This window comes from Ailuropoda melanoleuca, chromosome 4, assembly GCF_002007445.2.
Source record: "Ailuropoda melanoleuca isolate Jingjing chromosome 4, ASM200744v2, whole genome shotgun sequence".
NCBI classification, from domain to species: domain Eukaryota; kingdom Metazoa; phylum Chordata; class Mammalia; order Carnivora; family Ursidae; genus Ailuropoda; species Ailuropoda melanoleuca.
This window is the reverse complement of record NC_048221.1, coordinates 27778377-27806062: the sequence shown is the minus strand read 5'-3', so window position 1 is coordinate 27806062 and position 27686 is coordinate 27778377. Positions and strand designations below refer to the sequence as shown.

Here is a 27686-nt window from a genome sequence, read left to right as displayed (position 1 = left end):
CAAAAGCCAAATACTATTCCTCGTCAGAACTTTTCTCTCTTTTTCTCTTTTCCTTTCCTTCTCTTCCCCTCTTCCTCTGCTTCTCAGCCTCTTGCTCAGGGTTGACTTTTTGTTCTTGCCTTACATAAAAGGTTAACGTGTGCCGTCGGCTCTAGTTATAATTACACGATTTTCCCCTTCAGGAGACAGTTTTGCAACTGATGATAAAAATATTCGGTCTCCATGGGTAACTGTAGTAAATATATTTTAAAAGAGACGTACTTTCTTTCTTTCTTTTTTTATTATGTTATGTTAGTCACCATACAGTACTTCATTAGTTTTTGATGTAGTGTTCCATGATTCATTGTTTGCTTGTAACACCCAGTGCTCATTGCTGAACATGCCCCGGTATTAAGGTAATACCGATCACCAGGCTAACCCATCCCCCCACCTCCCTCCCCTCTGAAACTCTCAGTTTGTTTCCTGGAGTCCATAGTCTCTCATGGTTCATTAAAAGAGACGTACTTTCTGAGAAGAGAGGCTCTTAATGATATGTCCAAATTTATGACTGGTTATCTATTGCTTTGGTTCCAAATACTGACCCTCTGTGTGTCCTCAATTTCAATTTAAAAATATTTACTGACTTCTCAAGTGTGAAAACACTGAACCAAGTGGTATTCGGGACTAGGGGTCTACTAAATAACATATTGATGTCTGCTCTAAGGTCAGCTTTGTGAACTTCTTTGAAGACAAATGGGGTGTATGCAACATTTTAACTGATAAGAATAAAAATGATGGCTGCTGACTTGGACTGCTTACCACATGCCAGACTTTGTGTGTATTTCACAAAGATTACCTCATTTCAGCCTCACAATAATTTAATTTGGTGGGTATTTTCATTTTCATTTTTCAGTCAAGGCAACTGAAGCTTAGGTGAAATAACTTAAGGTTGTACCCAAATTAAGTACCGGAGGCTGGATTTGAACCCCTATCTGTCTAAATCCAAAACCTGGGTGTCCAGTCTCCTGAGGACTCCTGGTTAGAACCCTAGGGGGCTGAAGAGTGGCTGTCTTTGGAGAGATTGGCCGGGTTGAGAAAAGGTGCCATAACACTGCTCATTATCTTTCCATGTGATGTTAGAGCAGACATCTGAGACTGGAGCCCTGGAATTCCAAAGATTTCCTCTTAGTTAACCTTGCTAAAAATTACCTTAGAAAAGGCAGTTGGGTAGTAAAGTTCTCAAGAGTTGCTAAATTTGAAGATGTAAACACCTGTAAATGTAGAGTAACTGTGCTTAGGGCCCAGGAGAGTATGAAAATGAGGGGAAGACATAAAAGAGATTCAACTTAAGGGAAAGAAAAGAAAGCGAAAATATCTTATGAAAAATATCGGAAGCAGATTTCAATCAGGAAGCGGAATGGTGAATAGACTCATGCCAAAGGGGAGCCGAAGACAACGATATCTGGATTAGGTCATTTAGGAGCTGCCTAGAGCTGCAGCCATAGGCACTCTATAAATTTATGATGATGGTGATGATGGTGTGCGGCAGTAAGTAGGAAGTGCAAACTAGGGACAAGAAGAAAAGAAAGTGGCTGAGTTGCCTTACACCATAAATCCAGGAGAAAAATATTCTCTCTTCATATGTCAAGGGTAAAATTGTGCCTCGAGTTCTCTATTTCATTTGGTGTACCTTATTCCCATGAAGAAGTGCTTGGAGGGAGTTCATATGAGGACCAAAAAATGAGTATATCACAAAAATGTCCACTAATAGGAAAATCCATTTGACTTTCCTTCTTGCTGTGGTGTTACTATAGGCAGAGCTTTGAAGGAAAAGAAGGAAGTGGGGGAAGGACAAGAAAGGAAAAAGAATTACAGTTTCTAGATTTTTGTGGCATCCCATTGCTAGTAAGTGCCGGCGAAAGGGAACTATGGATGGATATGTTATGTAAGGTAGGAAAAAATGGATTTTGTGAGTTCATGTGCTTTCCTGGTAGAGGTGATAGGAATGCCTTTTTGAAAAGGAAATGGACACTCCTAGTTTGACAGTCTTATGGTTTGAGCCTAATGAATCTTGCTGTGGCTTTGGAAAGAGCAGGCCGAATTGGGAAGCCCATCTGCTGAGATGTGACCCAAGCATAAAGATGTGCTTCCATGGGTAGTGGATTCACCTTATACCCACTCAGAACTCAGCCCCAGAGTGAGTTCACCTCTACTCTATGCTTCAAGTATGCAAATGATGGCTGTTCATCATGTCGCCCTGGCCCAGCCGGAAATGCCAGCTCAAAAAGGATAGAAGCAGTTGCCATGATGTTCTCTACAAGGTTTCAAAGAGCAGTGTGTTTGTGGGTCCAATGAAACAAGACTTAGGTTAAAAGCCAGCCTATCTACTGGGCCTCTGCCCTGTGCCAGTCAGGGTATGTGGTGCTCTTTGTAGGTATTACCTTATTTACTCTTATCTACTAATATATTAAAGTTATGAAATTTGCATGTTAAAACAGCAGAAAAAATCTGTTGGAGGGTTTACAAGGTTACACTTCACCACCCATCTGGTACGGACTCCTTGGTGGAGAGTTGGTAGTCTCTTAAAGACAAGGTAGTTTGAATACCCAGATATGTGCAGGTAGACTTTTCTGTGCTTTCTTTCTGTGGCCTAGCTCAAGTGTTTGTTCCCACATATTTGTTGTCAGGCTTGAATAAACAAAGCAACATAACTCACACCTTGCAGGTGTTTAAAATGATCTTCAGTGTTAAGTTTGAATATATGCAACATTTGCCTTAGGCTCTGGCTTTAGAACTCAAATCCCCTCTCTTAAGATACGATCTACTATATTGGTGTCTAGGCTGCTTAGATCTTTGAGAATACCTTGGAGTTTTCATTTACTATACATGTGTATATGTTTCTGAAACCTCCATTCTCTCTTGTTCATTCATGTATACCCTTGCTATGTGGTATATCTTATTGGTGACAGGTTTAATTTACAAACATATAACACATTGGTCTGAAGGGTGATAGACTTTTAATTTAGTTAAAGTGCTTCTTTTATTCTATATGCTTCTTTAAGAATAATAATTACTATGGGGCACCTGGGTGGCTCAGTCGGTTGAGTGTCCGGCTCTTGGTTTTGGCTCAGGTCATGATCTCAGGATCCCGTTGAGCCCCGAAATGGCTCCGTGCTGAGTATGGAGTCCACTCGGGATTCTCTCTGTCCCTGTCCCTCTGCCAACCCTCCACTGTTCCTCCCCCCACTTGCACATGCTCTCAATCTGTTTCTCTCAAATAAATAAAGTTAAAAAAATCTTTTTAAAAAAGAATAATAATTACTATGTTATGCTGTGTAGATTTTTAATAATAGAACTCAACTAAAAAAAAAGCATGAAAAGCCCCCATATTCCAGTTGAAGTTATGTCCATATTTTGCTGGGTGATCTGTATAGCAAAGCACTAAAGCCATAAGTGCTTATTGTTTGCTTAATAATCTTATGCAAGATGCTTATCATATAAGTTACAAGGTTGTTCTTAACTTTCTTCTTATATGTTTGTTTTAGATGCATTGCCAGTGGTTTAAAACTGTATTACTAAGCAACAACTGTTGCCCCACTGTGTCTTTTTTTATATTTGATACTAACAGACTTTTATTTTCAGTATGTTGTCATATAAATTTATTAATTACTCATGTAGCTTGAGAAGTTATCCCAGACCTTGACCTGTGAATTAACTAATGGAAATTCATTTAAAGCTGACTGAGAACTCTTGAAAATTTCTGGGATGATCCAGTTTGTTTCTGGTCTGTGTTTATTACATTTAAAGGAAATCAAAGTTCAGGTATAAATGAATGAACATCAGCACTGGAAGATATTTGTATAACCTGCATAAGTGCTGGGGCCACATGTAGTTCAGTCGTACAATAAGATAGCAAATGAACTTATTGAAAAGTAATTTTCAGTTTTACTTATGTCTCTTCAAGAACTTTGAAAATTGTTTTATTCATTACACAGGGCAACTATTCCTTTTTTTTTTTTTTTTCCCCATAGAACCAGTTCCTGGTTTCATTGATCTCTTCTATTGTTGTTGTTGTTGTTGTTTTTTTAGTTTCTGTATCATTTATTCCTGCTCTAATCTTTATTACTTCCCTTCCTCTGCTGGTTTCAAGATTCATGTTTGGTTCTTTTTTTAAGCTGCTGTAGATGTTGTTTATTTGAGATTTTTCTTGTTTCCTGAGGTAGGCCTGTATTGCTAAAAACTTCTCTGCAGCACTTGCTGTATCCCAAAGATTTGGGAACATTGTGTTTTCATTTATATTTGTTTCCATGTATTTTTTTTTAATTTCTCCTTTGATTTCCTGATTGACCCATTCATTGTTTAGTAGCATGTTGTTTAACTTCCATGTATTTGTGGTCTTTCCAAATTTTTTTCTTGTAGATGACTTCAAGTTTCATAGCATCGTGGTCAGAAAATATGCATGATATGATCTCAATCTTTTTGTACTTGTTGAGGCCTGATTTATGACTTAGTCTGTGATCTATTCTGGAGAATGTCCCATGTGCACTTGAAAAGAATGTGTAGTCTGCTGCTCTAGGGTAGAATGTTCTGCATTTATCTGTTAAGTCCATCTGGTCCAGTGTATCTTTCAAAGCCATTGTTTCCATGTTGATTTTCTGCTTAGATGATCTGTCCACTGATGTAAGTGGGGTGTTAAAGTCCTCTGCTATTATTATATTATTATCACTTAGTTCCTTTATGTTTGTTATTGTTTTATATATTTGGGTACACCCATGTTGGGGGCATGAATAAGTACAATTATTAGATGTAGTTGGATAGTCCCTTTCAATATGACATAGTGCCCTTCCTCATCTCTTATTACAGTCTTTGGTTTAAAATCTAGTTTGTCTGATATAAGTAGGGCTGCTCTGGCTTTCTTTTGACATCCATTTACATTGTAAATGTTTCTCCATCCCCCCTGCTTTCAATCTGCAGATGTCTTTAGGTCTAAAATGAGTCTTTTGTCAGCGGCATATAGATGAATCTTGTTTTTTTATCCATTCTGACACCCTATGTCTTTTGATTGGGGTGTTTAGTCCATTTACATTAAGAGTAATTATTGATAGATATGTATTTAATGCCATTTTATTACTGTTTTGTTGCTGTTTCTGGAGATTTTCTCTGTCCCTTTCTTTGTCACTTTTCATCTTTCCTTTCTACTCAAAGAGTCCCCTTTAATAAGTCTTGCAGGGCTGGTTTAGTGGTCACAAACTCCTTTAGTTTTTGTTTGTCTGGGAAACTTTATCTCTCCTTCTATTCTGAATGGCCGCCTTGCTGGATAGAGTATTCTTGGCTGCAGATTTTTCCCATTCAGCGTGTTGAATATATCATGCCACTTTCTGTCCAGATTAGGAACTTTTCAGCTATTATTTCCTCAAATAAATGTTCTCTCTCTTCTTCTTCTGGGACTCCTAAATACAAATGTAGTTACATTTGATGGAGTCACTGAGTTCCCTATACATGTCAAATATTCTTAAAATCCCCTTCCATTCTTTTTCTCTTTCTAGTGCTCTTTCACTTTGCACTGCTCAGGAGCCAGGTTCTCTCTTTCTTTCACCTCTTTACTTTCGTAGCTCTACCATTTCTATTAAGGCTACAGACTTAGACTTTTCCCCTCTTGTTTTTATCCCAATCTTCTAGTTCCATTTTTGTTATCAATCACATTAATTCTGCACCACAAAAATTAATAGTTCTCTTAGAAAGGGAGTGAAGAAAAAAGCCAAGCAAAATAAATTTTTTTTCTGGGGGAATGGAAGGTTTGGAACACTAAGATTTTAACCAAATTTGTCTTTAGCTCACTTAAAAAATTGATTAAATACAGTGCTTATTAAATTCATTGTTCATACCAAGCTGAGAATAAAGCATTATCAATTCCTTTGAAAATAAAATCCATGTTCAGTGAATTTAATAAATAGGAGAAGTTGAAGCCAGAAAGAATGGAATTCATTAATTTGGGACAAATGTAGAGTAGAATATCAGAGAAAATCCTGCAGATCACAAAATTGTAATATAGTTAGTGAACAAATATGCACCCTCAGGGAAAAATGATCAGGGGGTCACAGAGGACATTGAATAATAAGGCAACTATGTAGCACTAATGGAGACCGAGCTGAATTCAGAAATAAATGAAGAGAAATGGCAAGACTTTTCTTTCCTTCATATTCATCCCGGAAAGACATTTTCTAGCTCTTGTACTGATTTTGTAGGATTCAGGAAAATTTCAGCTAAGTTTGGATGATAGTCACAGGTATGATTAATCACTTTTGAAAAGAAAAAGCTGAAGTGTGATTTTTACAAGAGAGGATGGCATCTGTCTTCACTTGTGGCTTTATGAACTGATGGATATAATAGTGAGGCATATTTGGTTAGTCTCTGGGAAAAAAATTGTCACATGACATTAAGTGGCAGAAAACATTAAAAAAATTTTTTAAACTTTTTAAATTTCTAATTTTTTAAGACTATTTTTTTAAGAGGGAGAGAGAGAGAGAGCGTGCACAAGTGCGTGCAGGAGCAGGGAGAGGGAGAAGCAGACTCTCTGCTGAGCAGGGAGCCCAAGGTGGGGCTCAATCCCAGGACGCTAGGATCATGACCTGAAGTGAAGGCAGACACTGAACTGACTGAGCTAGCCAGGACCCCACATTTTTTTTTTTTTTAATAGACAATGTGTTGAATCACATTCTGGGGAATGCTTAGGAGATAAGTTTTATTTTGTGGGGGGTGGCTCTTAACAACTGTGGAGGCAGGAATAAGAATGCTCTGAATTAATACGTGTAGGGTTTTTCCTGCTCTGGAGTCAATGATTTTGTGAAGTGTCTTAAAAAATCTATTCCCCAAGATTGCACAAAACACCTTCATTCCTCTTTGTGCATACATGTGATTTATTTCTTGTTTCTGGAACTTACTACTTAATGCTTCTGCTAAGTTCATGAATATTTTAAATCAATTACCTAATCAATAGAGAATTTTTTCTCCTATTATATTTGGCTAATTTAACATTTGGCCAAAACAGAATGGTTGAATAAGATTCTACCAAATGTTATAGCATATCTTTGTAGTTTTTTTAAAAGGTATTTGCTAGGATTTGTATTTCCCTAAAGAGAGTTGAGTTTCTTCAACAAAATCATCCTAAATCCCAACTGCTCTTGCCTTATTTTGAAATAAGCAGTACATCTTTTAAATGTGTATAGAAGTTTTATTTATTTTACCATTATCTCTCCCTCTTGATAGAGAGGTGTACATACGTACTTGTGTTAACCCCAGTGTGTTAGGATTGATGTAGTCTATAACTTAACCTTATGTCCTGGAAATATGCCATAGTTGTATACTCTAAACTAAAACCCTCATATTGTTACCTTCCTTGGATGACAAGAGAAGGATGAATACTGTATCCTTCTTTCTTGTTTATCATGGCATGATTATGTTTTTCTTTAACACAGAGAAAAGGAAATTCATTATTGGTTTTCCTTCATTTCCTTTCAGACAAATGTAGGATTTTTACTAAGCTTGCAAGAAATTGTAATTTGAGGGAGTGGCCTGTGCTATCAATAGATAAGGTTTCTAGTTATCCTTATCTATCTACTTACCTAGGTATTACTGTGTTGGCCTTTTGAATTTCAGTTTGGGGGGAGTAAATGCTCAAAAGTTTCAATACCCAGCAGGACAAGAACTCATGGACTAAAGGGACTTTCTTCTGGTTGCTTTAGAGGGCAAACTCTTTCCAAGACTTGCAAAGCTATTTTGGTTAGGAACACAGAAATCATAACTTTGTCTCTAGGTGGCATTTATAAGGAACTATTTGTAGTGGTGAAAGTCTCTCTTTGGATTATGTTTTTATTAACCTTCTTCTATTGGATAGATTTGTGCCTTGATGCTATTTTAGCATAATAAGATGATTGTTTCATTTTCGTTCAATGAGGCAAATAGACCCCACCTTATAAGGCTTTCTACCCTGTGGCATCACCTGGATACCTCCTAGTAATGGCTTCAGTTCAGCCCCTGAGTCAGAGAATTCTCTCTGGAGTTTTCAGCTGGAGTTTTCCAATCCTAGCTTGCTATCACATTGCCTGGAGGACTTTTTGACTCCATTCCTACTCATGTTTTAAACCATATTCCCTTCCTCCCTGACTTTCTGGAGGCAAAGCCGATGCTTAGCCCGGCTTTGGAACGCCTGACTACAGGGCACTCAAATGCAAATCTCTGGTGCCTCTAAGATAGTATTCTGCCCCATAAACCTTCCAATCTGGAGGTCAAAGTAGTGGGAACCTTAAGTTCTTAGTGGTGCTCCTGACTTTAGGTACCTCAGTGGAGAACCATGTCTTCCTAGCTGGAATGGGTGGCAGGGTTATAGGGATGTTCCCCTGCTCCTAAATTACCCACCACCTGGAAAATCTTTCAGATGACTGAAGCTAATGCCTTCTCCTTTAGATATTTTGCCCATGTTAATTTGAGTTTTCATTCTTTCAGATTCCGTGGACGATCATTTTTTTAAACGCCTGTCTCCTCTGCCTAGCAAGGTAAAAAAGATACATAAAAGCTCATTTAATTTCTCCAGATTTTTTAATAGATATAATCAACTTTCTCATTCACCATTTGAATATGAAAGACTTTTTGAATATCAAAAATTTCATGTACCTTGAAAAGAAGCTTATGTGTGTCCTTGGCTGCCTGGTTGATAAAATGACTTTGGTGAGGAAGAATGTTAGCAATGTATGAATGAAAGATCCTGATTTGGGTGTTATTTGGACTAAGGTAAAAGAGAAGTCACACTCTGAATTATTTTTTTCTTTGGTGGGAGATCAATACTGTCTAGACATGGTCTCATTATGACTTTGCATTGACTAAGGCAGACTCGGTCAACAGTGGGGCTGACATTCCTGTAATCAGGCTGCTGGTGGGATATTTGTGTTGCCCGTTACTACAGAGAACCTCAGATTCACTGGTGTCCACTTTGTGTATCCCAGCATCATCCCTTTCAACTGTAGGGTTAGCCTAGATGACGGCATATGCCAACTCCTGAGTCTGAATCCTAGAAGAGTCTGAATCCTAGAAGTCCTGGGAGCTGCTCTTTAGGATTTTCTAGCATGTTTGGTGATAGTTGCATAGGGCATGAGAGGAACTTTGGAGCATTTGAATCCTCTCTGGTCTCTCAAACATAAAACTAGAGACAGTCATACAACTCACATGTAGAGGCCTCAGCCCACATCTGAAAGCCCAGCTATGTTCCCTGCCATACAGCTGCTTCCCCATTAATTTCTACAAATAATACCCTCATGGATGGAAATGTCACCAGTTTTATATTCAGACTAATTCTCATTTATAAGAAATTTTCATCTATTTGAGTACATTTTTAAATTGAGGAAGTATATGATTCTTTGCCTAGGATCAGAACTTAAAAATCTTGTCTTCTCCCTGTTAGATATTCTGACTCCTGGCCGTGCTGCTCTGCACAGAATCTTAAATCCTTCGTTTGTGGTTATTTGTTGGCATTTTGCAAGAGAGTGAAGCAATGTCTGAGCCACTAGAGGCCAGAGGTGGCCCAGCCTGACTGGGTTTCCAACAGTGGAATAAATGTGATTTGTCTAGCATCCTTACTTTTAAACTTTGGGAAAGATGACCATAGACTTTGAGAAATAACGCTGATTATATAAAGGATTGCTCATGATGAAAGATCTCTTTCTGGAAATTTAAGTGTTCTAGTAGATTAGCATTATTGATCATTCTCTTTCCACATAGTCTACAGATGATCTTAGAATCCTGAAACTATTATTCTTCCTTGTCTAGTGTAATTACCAGAACAAGGAATAATCTAATTAAAAGACAACAAGAATGTGTTCTAATTGTTATAATAAATTATGCTAATTCTCAATGCATTTACTTTTCAACAGGAACTTATTTAATGAGTTGACAGCTTGTCCTTTATTGCCACAATCTTAACTTTCATTTCTCCTAAACAAGACAACTTACAGTAGGATAGTTAACTATCTAAGAATCCGTTGAGTCATTAAGAGAATCTAAGGTCCCATGTAGTATGTATGGATGAAGAAATGGGTCTGGGGTTTTCTAGATGAAATAATTACCCAAGACAGAAGAAGGTGAAATAATGACCAGTAGAGTCTATAGTAAAAATCCGTAACTGACTGTTGCAATGAAGACAATGGGCTTTTCATTTGTTTTTTAATTATCAAGTGTAGTGCTTCATGATAATATGATACTAACTCGTGTAATTGTGTTTGCTTAATTTTAGGCGTTTTATACAAATCTACTAGACACCATATTGTTTATTACATGTATGAGATGGTGCCTTCATTAAAGTAATGTCATGATGAGGCAAAAGTTCAGGAAATCACTTTTGATAGCCCTTATGTTTTCTAAGGAAGATGCCAGTCTCCCTGCTGATTTAAACATAATTCAGATATAGTGTGTTGTGTAACTGTATGAGGAAGGCCTCAGTGCAGTATGGGAAAAGATGTCAAGAAGGACCTGAGGAGAAATAAAAATCTGTGTAGAGAATGGAGGGACGCATACAGATCAATTCTAAATAAATAGAGCCACTCAACATATTTGAGAAAAGCAGATTCCCAGGTTGATTCCTGTTATTCTCCCTTAACATAACGATCTTTGAAATTTAATTAACAAGACTTCAGGTAGAAAGGGATATCGGTACTTAATCAAGACTAGAAAGTGTTTTTGGAAGGGACATTTTCTCAAGATAGGAATTCTGTGGGAATAATTTTCCACTTTTGAAAGATGAATCCATTCAAAGTGTCAAGTTCCTCAAGAAGTATGGGGCTGGCAACACATGCAGATTCTAGTTTCTACTCCTAAAGTTAACTCACTTAAGAATAGCAGCCATCGAGACAAAACAAAACAGCATGCACACCATGAAAGAAATTAGAATTAAAAGAAAATGATCTTCAGTGGCAAAGGAATGCAAGCAAATTTCTTCCCATTCTGATGTGCATCAGTTAAACAGGTTGATGATTTTTTGCCTGCTTGCTCCCTGTCTTCATATTCTGGTTCACTTCTTCATTTTCAAGGGGAAACTTTAATATGTTCTTTTTTCTGTTCTAAAAAGGTGACATTTCTTTCAAGTCCACCAGGCTTGAAGATTTCTTTCCTTTAAAGGAGGCTGAGTTCTATAGAGCTCCTAACCCACCTGAAGACCCCTCACCACCAGGTCTAAATTAGATCAAATACCCAGGTGGGTCTGACCTACCTTGTTTCCAAGGCATGGACAGTGTCTGCCTTTGAGAAGCAGCATGGATGGGACACTCATTTCTTTTCTCTCTCTCTCTCTCTTTTTTTTTTTTAACTTTGACAATTTTTTTTTACTGTGGAAAAATATAAAGAACACAAAATTTTCCATTTTAAGCATTTTTAATATGCAATTCAGGAACATTAAATATGACTTTTTAAATGATTTGGACTGAAAAGGAAATAAGCCTGTGCTCAAAGAAGCACTTATGTTGTGCATAAAGATTTTTAAATTTGTATCCTGCTTTATATTTGTTTCTACCCTTGCTGAAATTAATTATTACCAAAAGCGCGATGCTAGTTACAACCCGTGATACCTGTCTATGTGAAGCCAGAACAGAATTCCATCTACATTCTAGAAGAGACTCTAGATGCTCACAGTGGGTTGGGAAGGGTATGTGGCTGGGGGTCTGCGTAATAAATGGTGGCCATGTTTCTCTCTGAAGGTCCTGTGGGCATTTTTGGAGCTCAGAGTATAAATTTGACATGTTGTACATAAATCTGATATTTTTTTCTCAGCTGCTGGCATTGGAAATTTTTGTTTAGTAAATAATGCAAAATACCCGTTAATATTTTGACAAAAACTGACAAAATCTGGGGAATTCAAAGCTACAGGGGAGCTGAAACTTGTCACGTCCCTGAACATGCTGCCATCTAGCCATTGACTTGGGCCATGCTGCTTCACTCACTGATCACAGAGACCCCGAAATCATTCCACAGGCAGGATGGAGCATGTTTAAAATGGGGTGCAGGAGGGAGGGACTGAGCTGAGTCTTCTATTTTTATCGGCCCTTAACACTTCCTACCTGTACATAAATTAAATTTTGATACCTATGAGAATAAAGATAGTGTTAATGATTCATTGAAAAGCTACATGTAAAAGCATGTAATACTAGCAGTCATTGTTTTGAATATTATGTTCACCAGTGTCATCTATTTGGAAGTTCTCTGTGGTACCTAGAATAAAACTTAAACTCCTTAGTAGAGGATGAGGGCCCCTGGCATTCCCCCACTTACCTGTGTTTCCCTCTTCCTCTCCCCTTATTCCTACAAATGTTCTGTACTTCAGCCTGGCATTACTTCATATCATTTCCCAAACATGCCATGTTCACTTCTCTTAGGCTTTTGCACATCTTCTCCCTTTGCTTGGAAACTCCTTGAACTACTGAACCTTCAGAATCCAGCTCACACATCTCCTCCAAGAAGCTTCTGCCTATTCTCCCAAACAGTGCAGCTCATTCTCTCTGTGTCAGCACTCTGACCATTACAGACTTGCATTTTTGCTCTTAAAACGCTAATTATTTTTATGTGTCTACTTCTCCTGCCAGAATCAGAGTTCCTTATAGCCTAGTGACATTTCAACTCAATAGGATCCAGTTTATATATATATATGTAGCTTTCCCTACATCTCTTATTTTTGAGTTTCTACTAAGACCTAGGAACTTAAGGCTTTCAAGTACTGAATGAAAATGACAGTCAACCTGGTGTTAACTCAGAATCCTATAACCAGTGAAAACATCCTTCAGGAATGAAAGGGAAGTAAAAATATTCTCAGTTGAAGGAAAACCAAGAGAATTTGTGACCAGTAGAGCTACTCCAAAAGAATGGCTAACAGAAAGGAAATGATTAAGAAAAAAAAAAAAAAGGAAACTTGGAACAGAGGAAGGAAGAAAGAACACAGTAAGCAAAAATATTGGTAATTAGGCTTATTTTTTTCCTCTTGAAATTTCTAAATTATTTTTAAAGATTGAAGCAAAAATTACAGTACTCTTGATGTGCTGCAAATGATTGCAATATTTAAGATAATTATAAATGGAGACAGTAAAGGGACATAAAGGGAGGTAAGATTTCTATAATTTATTCAGAGTGGTTAAATGACACCAGTCATTTTATACTCATAAGTTATGAATATATAATATAATACCTGGAGCAACCACTATAAAAGTTATACAAGGAAATGTACTCAAAAACACTTTAGATTCATTAAAATAGAACTCCAGAAAATGTTCAGATAACCTACAAGAAGGCAGGAAAACAAAAACAGAAAAACACAATCCAGAGAGAACAAAGAGCAAACAAAAATAAAATGTTAGGCTAAGTCCTAAAATATCAACAATTACATTAAAGTTAAATGGTCTAAATATACCACTTATAACAGAGATAGGCGGAGTTGTTTGAAAAACATGATCCCACTATATACTGTCTATAAGAAATTCACTTCAAATATAACAAAAGAGGCAGATTAGAAGTAAAAGGAAGTAAGACATATATCATGCAAGTATTAATTAAAAGAAAGCAGGAATAATTGGTTCCTCAAAGAAGTTAATAAAACTGACGAACATCTAGGCAGACTGACAAAAAAAAAAAAAGGACAGAAGATACAAATTACCAATATCAGGAATGAAACAGGATATCACAGTGGGCTCAGCAGATATCAAAAGGATAGTAAAAGAATGCTGTGAACAACTCTACAGATGTAAATTTAACAACTTAGAAAAAATAGATCTCTTTCTCAAAAAACACCAACTTCCCCAATTTACCCAGTATGAAATAGATAGTTTGAATATATATATTCCTATAGCTATTAAGGAAATTGAATTCATTTAAAAACTCCCCCAAAAGAAATCTCAGGCCCAGATGATTTTGCTGGAGAATTCTACCAAACATCTAAGGAGGATTTAACATCAATTTTACAAAGACTCTTCCATGAAATAGAAGAGAATACAATTCATCTTGTGAAGCTAGTTTTACGTAGACACCAAAGCCAGGCAGAAACAATATAAAAAAGAAAACTATAGATCGATAATCCTCATGTATATAGACACAAAAATCCTTAACAATATATTAGCAAATAGAATTCATCAAAAAAAAAAATAGACATGATAATGAATAGACCATGGGCTCTATTCCAGGGATTCAAGGCTAATTCAATATTAAAAAGCCAATCCATGTAAGGCACCATATTTACCGACAAAAGAGGGGAAAAAAAATCACATGATTTTATCAATTGATGCAGGAAAAGCATTTGATAAAATTCAATACTGATTTATGATAAAAACTCTCAGAAAAATAGGAATAGAGGGGAACTTCCTCAACTTGATAAAGAACATCTTTTTAAATTACCCACAACTAACATTATACTTAATGATGAAAGACAGAATGCTCTTCAAGTCAGGAAATAAGGCAAGGATGTCTATTTTTGCCACTCCTGTTCAACATAGTGCAGGGATTTCTAGTTGATGTAGTAAGGCAATAAAGGAAACAAGAGGCACACAGATAGAAAAGAAGAAAGAAAACTGTCACTACTACTGATGACATGATTTTCTACGTGGAAAATCCTAAGTGATCTAAAAAAAAAAAAGCCTCTTAAAGCTAAGTGAGTTCAACAGGTTGTAGGATATAAGATAAATTTTAAATATAAGTTGTATTTCTGTATACTAGCGGTGAACAGGTAGACAATGTAATTAAGAATACAGTGTATAGGGGGCACCTGTCTAGCTTAGACAGAGGAATGTTCGACTCTTGATCTCAGAGTCCTGAGTTCAAGCCCCAAGTTGGGTGCAGGGATTAATTAAAATAAATAAATAATTTTAAAAAGAATACAATTTATAGTAACTCAAAACTATGAAATTCTTAGGTATAAATCTAATAAAACATTTACAGAACTTGCAGGCAGAAAATGACAAGATACTGAAGAAAGAAATCATAGAAAATTTAGGTAAGTGGAGAAACATACAATTTTCATGATTTGGAAGTCCCAACCTAGTAAGGATACCAATTCTCCCCAAATTGATATATAGGTTTAATGTAGTTGCTACCAAAATCACAGCGTGATTTTTTTTTTATGTAGACAGGATTATTCTAAAATTTATATGGAGACAAAGGAACAATATTGGAAAAGAATAAAGTGGGAGCAATAGTCTACCCAATTTCAAAGCTTATAGGATAGCTACTATGTGGCTATTCTTGGAGTGCTAAACACAGACATCAGTGGATCAGGATAGGGGACCCAAAAAGTAGACCTAAATGAATACACCCAACTGACTTTGGACAAATGTGCAATTTCCCTCAATGGAGAAAAGAGAACCTTTTCAATAAATGGTCCTGGAACAGTTGACAAAAAAGGAACCTAAAACTTAATCTCACACCTTATATAAAAATTAACTCCACCAATGAATCATTGAACACTACGTCAAAGACTAATGATGTACTATATGCTGGCTAACTGAACATAATTAAAAAAATTAACTCAAAATATGTCGTGGACTTAAATATGAAAACATCCCATAAAACTATAATGCTTACAGATGAAAACATAAGAGAAAATCTTTGGAATCTAGAGCTAGGCAAAGAGTTCTTAGACTTGACACCAAACATCATACATAAAAGGAAAAAAAATGATATATTGGACTTCATCAGAAGTAAGGCTTTTGCTCTGTTAAAGACACTGTTAAGAGGATGAAAACACAAGCTACAGACTGGGAGAAAATATTTACAAACCACATATCTCACAAAGCACTAGTATCCAGAATGCATAAAGATCTTTCAAACTCAACAGTAAAAAACCAAACAATCCAATTAAAAAATGAGCAAAAGTCATAGACATTTCACTGAAGAGGTTACACAGATGGCAAATAAGCACATGAAAAGATGTTCAACAGTATTAGCCATCAGGGAAATGCACATTAGAACCACAACGATATATAACTCTCCACTTACCAGAATGGCTGAAAAAAAAAAAAAATCCAGTGATAGCACCAAGTGCTGGTGAGAATGCAGAGAAACTGGATTACTCATATAGGGCTTGTGGGACTATAGAATGGAAAATGTTAGTTTCTTATAAAACTAAATATGTACTTACCATACTTTTGGGCATGAAAATTTATGTTCACACAAAAACCTGTACACAAATGTTCATGGAAGCTTTATGTGTAATAGCCAAAAACTGGAAATAATCCAGATATCCTTCATTGGGTAAATGATTAAACAAACTGGGGTATGCCCATACTATGGACTGGTACCCAGCAATGAATCTTTGATACATAGAGACTACTTGGCTGAATCTTCAGGGATTTAGGTTGAGAAAAAACAAAGCCAGTCCCAAAAGATGACAACACTGTATGATTCCATTTATAGAACATTCTTGATATGACAAAATTATATAAATGGAGAACAGATTTGTGGTTGTCAAGGGGTAGGGAAGGGTAGGGTAGGAGGGAAATGGTTGTGGCTTTACAGGGGCAGTAAAAGGATCCTTGTGGTGATGGAAATATTCTGTATCTTCAGTGTATCAATGTTAGAATCCTGGGTGTGTTATTGTACTACAGATTTGCAAGATACTACCATTGGGAGAAATTGGGTAAAGGGTACATGGAGTCACTGAGTTTTTTCTAACTTGCATGTGAATCTCCAGTTATCTCAAAATAAGATGTTTATTTTTTAAAAAAAGGGGAGGGAGTCTGGACAAAAAGAAAAGGGGAAAATATAGCTGGATGTAATTGTAGAAGCTACCTTAAAAGGCCAGAGACTGGTTTAGAAGGTGGAGGTGGGGAGTTGAAATCTAAACAAAAATTCCAGAAAGGGTCAGGAATTAGTAGCATTATAAATTGATGAAAATGAGAATGAATGAATATGAAAAGAATGTTGAAATAATAATACATGGCTAGTAGATCCCCAAAGTCCTCCCCTACCCTGCATAGCCTGGGAACTGCTTCTCTCATCCTCTTCTTTCCTGACCAGGCAGAAGACTGAAGGGGGTGAATCACAGTGTCTGAGACTGGGGTTACCAGGCCAAGCTGAGGACAGGGGTATGATGATGAAAAAAGAGGTATTAAGTGAAAGTCTCCATAAGTGGGCTCCCACACTTTCCTACTTAGATCCCAGAATCAGTTAATTAATGAGAGTCAGTTTTATAAACCTGAGGCAGGAAATTGGAAGACACTTTTCTGGGGAATTTGACCAGCCCAAGAACACAGACCTAGAAATGCTAACCATCAGGACTTCCTTCAAGCCAATCACACTAAGCCTGCATTGTTCAATATGGTAGCCACTAGCAACATGTGGCTACTGGGCCTTGAAATGTGGTTAGTCTGATCTGAGATGGGCTGTAAATGTGAACCACACTGACAATTTTGAATATTTCATATAAAAAAAGGAAAATATTTTATTAATTTTTATTATATGTTGAAATAGTATTTTTACATATTGGGTTAAATAAAATATTAAAATAATTTAAAGATGGGACACCTGGGTGGCTCAGTTGGTTGAACATCTGCCTTCGGCTCAGGTTGTCATCCTAGGATCCTGGGATTGAGCNTGGGGCACCTGGGTGGCTCAGTTGGTTGAACATCTGCCTTCGGCTCAGGTTGTCATCCTAGGATCCTGGGATTGAGCCCCATGTGGGGCTCCCTGCTCAGCGGGGAGTCTGCTTCTCCCTCTGCTCCTCCCCGGCTAGTGCTCGCTCTGTTTTCTCTTGCGCTCTCTCTCAAATAAATAAATAAATAAAACCTTTTAAAAAAGAGTTTAAAAATGAATAACAGACTGCATTTCTCCCAGGTAGAAAGCAGAAAAAACAACTTTTATGGAGTCTCAGTGTTTTTATGAGTAAACTTAAAGCAACACAGTATTAACACAAAGGGAGCAATCAGCTAGGAAACTGAGAAAAAAAAATTTGTGCGATTTGTGTGATGCATTTTTCTCTAGCTATTTCCTTTTGGAGTTGCTGAAGCCAGAAGTAGGCAGGCCTCCTGGATACACTTATGGATTGTTTCGTCCTCCTGAGTTTATCTTAAAGTTTGGATAAGACTGACATAGACTTAGGAAAATAACCAAGGTCCTTCATGTATCAGTAGGAGTACGTCCAATGTGTAATGATTTGTTGAGTGAGTCAGTCTGTTTGGATTGGAATCCTAGGTGTGCAATTTAGTAATTCCCTGATTTAAACCAAGTGACTTTCTTTGCCTCTGTGTCCTCATCTGTAGAATGGGACTAAAAATAATAGTGTTCTTTATTTTATTTTTTTTCTATTTTTTTAAATTTAAATTTTATTATTATATTATGTTAGTCACCATACAGTATATCCCCGGATTCCGATGCAAAGTTCAATGCTTCATTAGTTGCGTATAACACCCAGTGCACCATGCAATACGTGCCCTCCTTACTACCCATCACCAGTCTATCCCATTCCCCCACCCCCCTCCCCTCTGAAGTCTTCAGTTTGCTTCTCATAGTCCATAGTCTCTCATGTTTCATTCCCCCTTCTGATTACCCCCCCTTTCTTTATCCCTTTCTTCCCCTACCGATCCTCCTAGTTCTTATGTTCCATAGATGAGAGAAATCATATGATAATTGTCTTTCTCTGCTTGACTTATTTCACTTAGCATTATCTCCTCCAGTGCCGTCCATGTTGCAGCAAATGTTGAGAATTCGTTCTTTCTGATAGCTGAGTAATATTCCATTGTATATATGGACCACAGCTTCTTAATCCAGTCATCTGTTGAAGGGCATCTCGGCTCCTTCCATGATTTGGCTATTGTGGACAATGCAGCTATGAACATTGGGGTGCATATGGCCCTTCTCTTTACTACGTCTGTATCTTTGGGGTAAACACCCAGTAGTGCAATGGCTGGGTCATAGGGTAGTTCAATTTTTAACTTTTTAAGGGACCTCCACACTGTTTTCCAGAGTGGCTGTACCAACTTGCATTCCCACCAACAATGTAGGAGGGATCCCCTTTCTCCACATCCTCTCCAACAATTGTTGTTTCTTGCCTTGTCTAAAAAATAATAGTGTTCTTTAAAAAAAAAAAAAGATTTATCTATTCATTTTAGAGAGAGAGAGCAAGTGGGGGGAGGGGCAGAGGGAGAGAGAGAGAAGCCTGAAGCAGACTCCCCACTGAGCACAGAGCCTGAAGTGGGACTCAATCCCAGGACTCTGAGATCATGATCCTAGCCAAAACCAAGAGTTGGGGGCCCAACTGACTGAGCCACCTAGGAGCCCCCAAAATAATAGTATTCTTAAGGTCATTGTGAAGATTGCATGATTTAATGTGTGAAAAATGCTTAGTGCCTGACACATACTAAGCATTGTATAAATGTTATCTTTATTATTACTGTGGGCTAGTGGCTCTAATATCATCTCTAATCCCTAGGACGGCCTCTGAGGAAGTAGTGTTATGAGAATTGGAGGCTTCGAGAAAAATGAAAACTGCTCTCCTAGGCCATAAAGTCATTTCCATTATCCATCCTAACTTGTATCATAATCGTAGCACCTCACTGCTGAAAGAAGCCTTGTATTTTTTTATTTATTTTTTTAAGATTTATTTATTTTAGAGAGAGAGTGTGAGAGCAAGCATGAATAGGAGAGGCAGAAGGAGTTGGAGAGAGAATTCCAGGCAGATTCCATGCTGAGCGCAAAGCCGGAGCTCAACGGGTAGCTTGATCTCACAGTTCCCGAGATTACCACCTGAGCACAAACCAAGAGTTAGTCGCTCGACCGGCTGTGCCACCTAGGCACCATGAAAAGGGCCTTTTATTATTTTAAGATTTTACTTATTTATTAGAGAGTGTGAGAGAGAGCAAGAGCGGGGAGGAAAAGGAGGAGCAGATTCCCTGCTGATCAGGGATCCTGATGCGGGACTTGATCCCAGGACCCTGGGATCATGACCTGAGCTGAAGGCAGATGCTTAACCGACTGAGCCACCCAGGTGCCCCTGAAATAGCCTTTTAGATCATCCTAAGAGGATACTGAACCTGTCTGCCCAGTGCATGGTTAAGGGCTGGGCTCTGGGGTTGGGGAGTCTCGTGTTCAAATCTTGACTCCACCACTCAGCACAGTCGGGTGGTGCTGGATGAATTACTCAACTCCCCTCTCCAACCTGATATCGTGAGAGTTTCTCCCTCATAGATTGTTACAGGGATTGCATTAGATAATGCATGGAAAGCCCTTGGCATACTAAGTGCTGTGTAATTGTTAATTTTTTATGATGTGATTTTTATTACAAATATGATCTCTCATGAGCTAGTTAAGTGCTAGAGCTACAGCTGAAACTCTGGTAGGCCTTTTTATTCCGTGCTCTCTCTTCTCTACTTTGCTACTTAATTGGTTAGTTTTCATTCATCCTTTTAGAGTCTACATTTCTAAAGTCAGAGTTGTTAGTGAAGATTTTATAAGAACACTTTCCCAGAGTTTTTTTGAACTGCCAAGTCCAGAGACTTAGGATGTAGCTTGGTGCTGAAGTAATTGGCTCTCTTAGTCTTGCATTCTAAGAAGTTCTCCTAGGGTAAGGTTGAGAACCATGAGAGGAACTCTCACATTTGGGTAATTGCTTTCAGGAATAAGTTGCCTTGTGAAAACATATGTGATTCAGCTGCAACTCCTTCCTTCCCTCACCACGCCGTTTTGAAAATCTCATGATATATCTTCACAATCTTGTTTTCTGAGTTTCCCCTTTTAACTATTGCCTCAAGTACCATCGCTTAATATTATTTTCTTTTCAATTTATCAACTAGTTAGGGAAGTGATGTACTTGGTAGCATGAAGAGTTTCTTAGGAATACGATTTAATCTTAGGAGGATGCAGAAATGATTTAATTTTCTACCTGTCAAAGGATTGAAGCTTCATGAAACTGGTGTTTGCAGGTACTTGAAGAGAAGGGTACACGATTTACTGCCACTACATCATGTCAACAGCCAGTTCGTGGTTAGAGATTAATTCAGAAAGCCTCATTAATATGTTGTACTAATGACAAGGATGACATGTTCTAATACCTCCTTCAATGTAATGTTTGTTGTTTTTTATGTGTGTGTGAATTGGATTGATTTGGCCGTGAACAAGACAGAAGCCTACACACTCTAATATCTAATAGGTGTCTTCTAAATTTCTTTTAAATGTGTACCCTTCTTCCTGGTTGTTAACTACATAGATTATTGCTATGGTTTCATCTCCCCAGTGTGGAGTTTTGATATAAAAGGACTGACAGTTCTTTTCCAAAATAACTGAGAAAACATCAGGAAATAGAATTGCAGAAGTATTTCAATTTTGTCATAAAGAAGCTTACCATGTTCCTGTGTTATTTAGACATAAATTAAAACCATGGCATTTCTCTTGCTTTGACTAGCATGAGAGTACGAGAAATGTTCTATTATAAGGACCTCGTTCCCTTCAAAAAATCTCGAAGGATACCTTAAATTTCTCTTACCACTTTCTTCTTGTGGTTTCCACAGTTGTTTTGTTTGGTTCATGAACTGCTTCACAGTGACAATCATGCTAAATTTTTCGGCTACTTTTTCAAGCTCTTCCTCTCAAACTGGAGATTTGAGAGAAACAAGCAAGTTTCACACCCCCCCCCACGCCCATAACTGAATCCAAGTTGAGCTAGTAAGGTTTGTAGTCTTCATTTATCCACACACCAATCAGAAGTTATTAAAGGCATTTCATTTAGGATCTATGTGAAGTGTACCGTGAAAACTTCAAAAGGTGCTTTGGACAGTTCCCAGAGCTCACGAAACTTGCCCTTCTGTTCCTGCTTTACTTTCCCTTCCTTTTCCCCATCTACCAAGTCCCCAAAGAATTTGAAGCTGTTTACTAAATTAAAGGTAGTGGGCAAGCAATAGATCAATTAACCATAAAACAGAAATGTGACCATCTTTACTGCCGTAAGTTGGTAGGTCCTTGGAATGAACCAAATTTGATTGTAAGGCTCCTGGCCCCTAAGGCAGAAAGGGAATTATTTGGCTTATATAGTATTCCTTGTCTCACAAGAGAAAGCATTACAGTTTTTCTATGCACATGGAATCTCTTCGGAACAAAGCTAAAGGTAGAATTCTTGGTTGTAAATGCTGACTCTAGTGCATTTTTTAAACAAAGGAATAAGGTAAGACTCCGGGCATGGATCACATCTGCTTTGCTTACTGTTATGTCCCAGGGCTCTGCAACTGACTCTTGGGGGTTATTTGATACATAGTTGTTTAATTAAATTAAACTATTCAATGTAGAGTTTTGCACCAACTTTTAATAACAATGAAGACACACTGTATACTCTCTGTCTTTGAATGTTGTGTTCTCTTTTCCTAGAATGCCAGCCTTCCACACGGTGTTTAGCTCCTCCTCATCCTGCAAGCCTCGCGTTTAATTCAACCTCCTTTGTTTTAGCATCTCTTAGAGCCATCTCCTCCTTTCCTTTAGACCTATTGGCTCAACTGGGAAAGATACACTCCCTGGGGGAGTCTTTGACTTAGGTGCAGCTCCCCTAAGAGCCTCTAGGAGTTAATGTTTGATTTTGATTACCTTAGGAGCCCACAACCTAGCGTAGTACTTAGAGTGACTTATTACATACTCAGTAAATACTTTTAGTGAATATAAGTAATTAATTACTAAACAATGCTGTGATGTGTGCTTCTAATGAACTTTGAATGAAAACGAGGATAATGGATGAAAATGTAGATTCTGTTAAGCATAAAAAAAACTGATGGTAACTACTCTACTGAATTCTAACCATGTTCCAGGTCCTTTGCATAAATTGTCTCCCTCATAACTCTGTGAGGAAGGCGAAGTTACTGTCTCCATGTTTCCCATTGAGGAGAATGAGGATGAAGGTTGACAAACTGGATAGAGTCATGCACTTGATTGGTAAAGCCCAGGATTCAAACGTTCTTATTAACCACAATACAAAATTGTCTCCCTAAACTATTTTGCTAAAGCATCCTGACGTTTATGTCTGGAGACACAAGTGATAGTATCCTCCTGTGTCCTGAAGAACGTGGTAAGTTACCTTGTGAGAGATACCCCCCCCTCGCCCCGTGATTTCATTGTGAGGCTTCAGCTGTGTTTCTAGCTGGGAACAGAAAATGTAGAACCAGAGGCCATACAATTCTTTCTTTTGTTCTCAGAGGATGGGCGTAGGATGTCTGTTTTACCCATCCTCTGTGGTGTGCAGCCCCCTTGCTGAATGCCCTTTGCCACAGCTCCATTCATAAGGAGTTATCACATACTTCATTTGTTCATTTAAAAATCCCATGTTTACTGCAGTGCAGAACAGCCACATTATTATAAGTAGTTAGACAAATTAAATGATTTCGTGTACTAGCTCTGAAAAGTCTAATTTCCATGTGCGGAATCATCACCAATTCAAAGGCACAAAAATAGCACATTTACCTTGGTAACTTACTCATAGTGTTCCCTTCCTACCTTTTTTATTTTGTTTTGTTTTGTTTTTTTTAATTGTTAGAAACCAACTCAAACCTTATCTGTAGGATGAGACATATGAGGATAATATTTAAATATTAGGGCCTTGATGGGGTGAAGCCATTAAGGTAAATCCAGCCCTGTACTGGTGCCTTCTGCCTCCTCAGTGTGTTATATACAGAAGTGGGGATTGCCAGAGTATTCTTTAAGGGTTCGGCTAACTGCTTCTTCAAGGCCTTAAGGTCTTTCAAGTAAATGTACATATAAGGCATTTTTAAATATACAATATTGACCCAGGAGAGGAAGCATTGGGTCTTTTGGGGCTTTCATGATTACTGTACTTTCCTGCAAGCTTTTTTCCTCCACCAATTCTCCCTCTAGGAAGAGAAGGAACGTTCTGGCTTCTTTAAAGAATGACCTCCTTGACTTAAGGAGAATCCTTTGATTATTAGCAGCAAAAATCTTATAGCTAACTCTAACTCTTTTTTTTAAAATCCCAAATTCCATTTCGGAAGGGCAAAAAAAAATCTCATCTCAAGCCCTAGAACATAGAAGGTTAATGGCGGACTTGCTTCAAGGAGAGAAATATGAAAAGCAAAATTGCTAAGTCTGCTGAGAACTAATCAAGTATATTGTTCCCTTGATTCTAGAAAATTACAACGAGCCTTTTATAAAGGTTGAAAAGATGTCCATGGCTCTCAGTTTACTTTGTCTGTAAATGCATGTTTCCCTCTTCCCTGTGGTTCCAGAGGTGCTGGTAAGGGCTGACGATAATGGCTGTGGTGGCCGGCAGCCTTTCCCCTGGCAGAGGTCCGTGTCTTTCCAAATGACAGATGGTTCCCTCTGCTGGCTGAACTTAAAGTCAGCCCTCCAAACTGAGCCAACCCGGAGGAATCACCGTTGTTAGTCTCACTGATTCCTAAAACGTAGCGTTGAGTTTTATTCTTAAAAAACCAACCATCTGTGACCAGTTTAAGTGCACTTTTGAACTGGTGATGACTTCCTGACTCCCCTCTTTCCTCCCTCCTTCCCTCCCACTCCCACTTCTTTCCTTGTGTCTCCTTCCTTATCTCCCTTCCTCCCTCCCCTCCTTCCTTCATTTCGAGAAAATTTTAAAAGTATTGAGACCACACAAAGGAATACAATAAACATCTGTTTTCCCACTATCAAAAAATGAGCATCTGTCTCTGTTTAGTCATAGCTGCTTATAGGTTGTTTGTTTAAGGAAATTATTGATGAAATCGAATTCCCTTTGAACTACCCTATTCTGTCTTTCCTCCACTTTCTCTGGTGCCTGCACCTCCTGCTCAAAATTCCCCACCACAGATTTAGGATGTATTTGACTGGTTTGTTGTTTATATTTATACACACATATATATGTATCCACAACCAATATATACTATTGTGTTTGCATGTTTAAAATTTTCCTTCTCGTTTTTTATATAAGACATTATTTGCAAAACATATCTGTATTGATGCTTATAAAACCAACTGATTTCTTTTAACATCTGCATAATACTCCATCTTATAAATATAATGCATTTTATTTACCTATTCTTTTTTCAGGGCACATTTTAGGTCATTTCCACGTTTTGCTGTACTTAGAAGAAAAAAAACAACAAAAAAATAAAAACCACTGCAGTGATATTTTTAGTATATATCTCCTTGTGCGTATGTTTCTTGAGCCCAGTATACCTGGCAAGCAGATTCGCTATGTCATGGGATATGTGTAGTATCACTTTTGATAAATGTAACAAAATTTCTCACTAAAGTGATATACCAATTCATCGTCTGCCAGAAGTAAATTAGAACATTATAATATTTTTTCCTGTTTTTTGGGCAACACTGAATTTTGTCAGTCTTTTTTGTGTTGACTTCTTTGATAGAATAAAAATAGAATCCTATTATTTTGTTTTGCATTTTCTTCTAGTGAGGCTGAACTGTTTCTTTTTTTTTTTTTTAAGTCCATTGAGATGTCTTCTTTTAACTACTAATTTTTCTATTTGCTGGTTCATTTTTTCCCTTGATTTAGGAGTTCCTTATATATTCTGTCTGTTAAATATATTGCCAATATCTTCAGCTGGTCTGGCACTGAGAAGATCATTTCTTCAGATGATTGGTATGGTGAAGTTGTTATGGTTTCTAATTTAATTCTAAAAATTATCAAAAAGTCAGGCATATCTCTCTACCTCTAGTCCCTTGCAGATCCTTTTGGCTCTACTTTCAAAATATGCAGCAGATGACTACCAGTATTCCCTATCTCCCATGCTTCCTGACTGGCATCTGTATTCACTAGGATTGCTATGGGACCTGCCAAAGTGGCCCTCTTCAGTTTATTCTCAAAGAGCCAGAGAGATCTAACCAAACAGATGACGTCTTATTCCCTCTCTACTCAGAATTGTCCATTGGCTTTCCACCTTGCCACAAGTGAAAGGCCAAGTCCTCATAATGGCCCAGAAGTTCCACTACCTCCAGGTCCCTGCCGCAGCTCTGACCTTGTCTCGTACCACTCTCCCCTCACCGTCCAGCCACACTGGCTACTGTGCTGTTCTTCCAGCACACCAGGCAGTCTCCTGCCTTGGATTGTGGTTTCTATTCCCTACACCTGGAACTTTTTTTATCCAGAAGCATCTTCATGGCTGTCTTCTGCACCTCATTCATGTCTTTCCTGAGATGTTACCTTCTTTGCTTAAAAAAGGCAAAAATTTCCACACACTTGCTGTATTAATTTCCTGGGGTTCCCATAACAAAGTACCACAAACTGAGTGACTGAAGATGACAGGAATTTATTGGCTCCCCATTTTTGAGGCTACAGGTCTGAAATGGAAGTGTTGCCAGGGCCCTTCTTCCTCTGAAACCTGCAGGGGAATCGTTTCTTGCTTCTTCTTGGCTTCTGATAGGTCCTGAGCATTGCCTGGCTTGGAGCTGCCTCTCTCCAGCCTCTGCCTTTGTCATCACATGGTGGTCTCCCTGTGTGGGCTCTGTATTCCCACGGTCATCTTCTTCTAGGGACTCATCTTAACTAATTATATCTGCCATGACCCTATCTCCAAATAAGATCACATGCTTAGGTTCTAGAGGTTAGGACTTCAACATATCTCTTTTGGAGGAATGAGGCCATAATTTAACTGTAAGATTCATCCTGGTCACTTATCTCCTTTCCACTTTGTGTTTCTCCAGAACACGTAGCACTGTTTAACCAACCATGTCATTTACATTTTTGTTATATTTATGGTCTGTCTCCCCNGTGTCGTTTACATTTTTGTTATATTTATGGTCTGTCTCCCCCACCAGAGTGTTGGCATCATGAAGGCAGGATTTGGGGCTATCATGTTCACTGCTACAGAGAACTGTCATGACATTTTAGCAGGAACTCAATGCATATTTATCGAATGAATGATTATCTCTGTTTAATGACTACATTGAACAGATCATGTAGCATGACATGGCCCAAAACCATTAGATAAAGAAAGGAAATAATTACCTTTAAACAAAGTCTTAGGAAATGAATAGGTGTTTATAGTTGTGCTACTTTAATTTCAAAGAAGGTCATGTGAAGAAATACCAGAGGTAGAGGTCAGAGCAGAGAGGAGCCAGCTGGGGGATTAGTACATTGTCATTGAGTGATTTATGGGCCGTGAGGTCCCTCTGGCCTCCTTGTGACTTCTCTGCTTCCGAGTTATCCCTGCAAGTAAGGTGGGGCACAGGGCTCTCACTTCGCCTGAACACCCAGTGTGTGCCAGAGACTGTGCTTGGGGCTTTATCTTCATTTAAAAAAAAAAAATTATTCTTCTGATAACTATAGTCCTCAGATATTATTATGCCCATTTGACAGAGCTGGCAAGTGAGGCTCCATGAAGTTGAGCAGCTGTATAAGACACAGAGACAGTAAATGCATTATCGGGATTCAAGCTCAGGACCAAAAACACACGTTACTTCCATTTTAAGATTCCCTCAGAGTCTTGTGGACACCACAGTTTCAAGGAAAGAGAGTAAACTGGCCCACAAAATACTCTTTGGACAGATGATTTGGCATAGAGCACCATAAAACCAGAGACGTACTCTTCCTACCAGACCTGTGGGTCAGCCTCATCTTTTTGCAAAATGGAAAACCCCAGTGCCAGGACTGGCCAGCTCTTGGGGAGGTTCAAGTCATGCAACCAGAACAGTCCAGGACCAGAAATGAGAAGATGTGTCAAGGCACCGTTCTGCCCCTTCCTTTATGTGATCTT

General features: G+C 38.1%; 1 protein-coding gene across 7 annotated transcripts in view; it reads left to right on the top strand.

Annotated features, from left to right (window-relative positions):
- The window catches only part of FHIT (fragile histidine triad diadenosine triphosphatase), a 1448934-nt gene that overhangs the window by 355072 nt on the left and 1066176 nt on the right, over positions 1–27686 (top strand). For 6 of the 7 annotated variants that reach the window (XM_034658576.1, XM_034658575.1, XM_034658574.1 and 3 more), the window contains one exon: positions 8482–8531. The exons of the other annotated variant lie outside the window; for it this stretch is intronic. The gene's annotated coding sequence lies outside the window, so the exon portion shown is untranslated. The remainder of the gene's footprint in view (positions 1–8481; positions 8532–27686) is intronic. 7 annotated transcript variants of the gene reach the window in all.